This window comes from Neomonachus schauinslandi, chromosome 13, assembly GCF_002201575.2.
Source record: "Neomonachus schauinslandi chromosome 13, ASM220157v2, whole genome shotgun sequence".
Taxonomy (NCBI): domain Eukaryota; kingdom Metazoa; phylum Chordata; class Mammalia; order Carnivora; family Phocidae; genus Neomonachus; species Neomonachus schauinslandi.
Window position 1 is genome coordinate 12,869,616 of NC_058415.1, and position 3,010 is coordinate 12,872,625.

Here is a 3,010-nt window from a genome sequence, read left to right on the forward strand (position 1 = left end):
TGTCACAGAAACAAAATTTCCTTGTCAATCCCATTATAACAAACTCTCATTAGATTTGTAACCATGGGCATTTTTAAGTCGTTTTGGTCATTTACAGATACTCTTGTACTTTTATGGTTTTGCAAAAGTGAGATTCATGGGAAGGACTTTACTAAGTGCCCTTGACCACTGACCCTACTGATAAGTCACAAAGTGTCACATGTTGGGTGATTACTTCACAAAAGGCTCCACCTGACATCAGGTCCTGTGCAAAAGCTGGAGACCTCAAAATAAAATTGACTAGTAAAAGAGGAGTAGCCAACATCAAAGTAGACCACTTCCTTCCAACTCATTGGATCAAGGACATTTGCCTTCCTTCTTCCCTCTTTGACAGTATTTTCCTAATTTTTATACCATGAAGATCTTTAGGATTCTTTTGTTCATCTTTCATCCTGCTCTGGACTGGAAAGATAATGCCATTGTTCACTAATCTCAGGCCATTGCCAATGGGGGTAATCCAACCTCCAAATGACTGTTAGATCTGCCACAATGCTGGTGGATCCTGTGGTTCTGTCAGAAACTTCCCCCTGATTTCCAATGCCTCAGTTTCTCTAGAACAAACTCAGCCCCCTCTTGATCACATCAGACTCCCTAACACTAGGTGTCCATTTCCCTGTCCCTAGTTAACAACCTCACATCTCAAAAAACTTGTTTCTGGGCTCTGTACTAAGAAAGGGACAAGGCAAGGGTAACAGAAATAAAACCACTTTTTGGTCTATAGACCTTTAAAAATTTTATTGGCCTCCATAGCGGTTACTTTTCCATTCCTGAACCACAGACTCAAATGAATTACCAGGAGGCATTCATGATTCAAAATTCACTTCCCTTGGCAGACCCCTACTCCTTTGGTTAGGAGTACGTACAGATGATGCTAGCATTAGGAGCCTCTCCTTACCTCTTGAAGATACTGCAGAACCTGCTTCTCAAAAAATAGCTGCCCAACAAAAATTCCTAGGCTCTGGCAAAAGCTTTTTTTTTTTTTTTTTTTTTTTTTAAAAACATTCACAGTTTTATACAAATATAAAGTTATGCACCTTCGAAAGCTATCACTCCAATAAAGACACTTATTTAATTAAACATCTTTTTAAAATTTTTAATAATGTATAAATACATTCCACAAAATAATCTGCTGGTTAAAAAACACCAACGAAGTTTATAGAACCTACAACAGAATTTATAGACTCCTACAACTGCTTGTAGATTGTGACATATATTAAGAAATACCATTAATACAAAGGCATGATTTATAATATCCCCATTATAGCGAGAAAAAAATAGATTCATACAATGTCTTTTAGGCATTTATTATGCCAAGTATTTAAATGATTATTCTCACTATGACATAAGAATAATACTCTTTTAGTGATAAAAGATAAATTTCATTAGGCCAAAGCCCACTGAAGAGCTTCCAGGAAGTTTTAAAGTAAAATCTGGCTTTCCCTTCCAAAAAATAAATAGAACAGCAGCAATCTCAAAGGAATCCCCTAACCATAAACTGTGAAAATTCCATTTACATTAATTGGGCCTTAAGGACATGAGTTATTACAAATAAAAATAAAATTTACAAACTAGTTAACCACTGGCCCAAATTTGTTTTTTACCTGCCTGTGAGTGACTAAGATAAGACGTTTCGTCACGAAGTATACATTAAGGTGTAAAATTAACAATTATCTCTAACTTACACGTGAGCCAAAGTGCTCACTCTTCCCATGGAAGCAAAAATTTTCTTCTGACAATAATCTACAGAAATAATATGTACACACCTAGATTTCTGAGACAGACTGAGATCATCCTCCTATATTCTACGGATCCAAATGCAAAGGTCTCCATTACGTATGTACATGAACGCACTTTCAGTAATTTGGGATATACGAACATTACAGGACTACGTGCATACATGTATAAACCAGGAACCAATTTTGACAATGTTCCTGGCCACACCATACTTTCAAGCCCCAAAATGCCAGAAAGAGAATAAAAACTTGATATGAAAACTAAACTTTCCATTTTTTTTTAAAGTAAATTTTAAACCGGAAAAACAAACCCAACACTCCTCTTTGCAATACGCACTGAGTTCCAAAAGCCTCAGAGTCAAGAATCTCTTCAGCTGTTCCCCAGTGCAACAGGAGACATGAGCTTGCTCTCACTCTCTTCAGGAAGTCTGCTCATCTCCGGTGTTTTGTTTTAAAAACTGCTTTCCGAGATAAGATGTAGCCATGTTGGTTGAATTCTTCCTGCTGCCCACTTTGCACCTGATGTAACCTTACAGGTTGGCACCTTGTAGCACCACACCCATGATAACCACAACCACTTCGCTCTGAAGGAGAAGAGCGCGCTGAAGGCGAATATCACCCACAGCACTGGACAGGCGATAAGTCCTAACCAAAAAATCCTTGATTCAGCCTCAGAAACAGGTTTACTCTCTTGAGCGGTTGCCTTCCTGGACTCAAACACCCAGTGGCTTTTTCCATCTTCATCTATGTGATTCCACCAATGCAGACCAACCATGAGTCTACCGGTGACATTCTTGACAGCCAGAAAGTCACACGACAACAAGATAACTGTCACCATACAGGCAATAAAGCTGCTGCTGAACAATTCTCAAAGAAGATAGACTACAACTGCACTGACTCGAAAGAGTAAATGGAAAAATGATGCCACTGGGTGTCTGATCTTGGATTTTTTTGGTCTGTTAGTGGTCTCCTCTTCCGCATCAAACAGGGAAACGTCCTCCGTGTCATCATTACTATCCTGCTGCAACATGACGGCCCTGCACCAGCCCCACTTCCGGGAGCCACCCAAAGCTGTTCTTGATAATAGGATAGTTTTTGATTATCTCTTAGCAGAGCCAGGAGGAGTCTGTGCTATGGCCAGCACCACTTGATTCACTTAGGTGGACTCTTCCAGCAAAGCCAAGGCTCAGCTAAACAAGATCACTGAACCAGCCAGTTGTCTTTAAGGGACTATCCTT

The 3,010-nt window shown here is 39.4% G+C and overlaps 1 pseudogene; it reads right to left on the minus strand.

Moving 5' to 3' along the window:
• Nucleotides 1-2,126: 2,126 nt before the first annotated feature.
• LOC110584369 lies at nucleotides 2,127-2,802 on the minus strand (annotated as a pseudogene).
• Nucleotides 2,803-3,010: the final 208 nt, after the last annotated feature.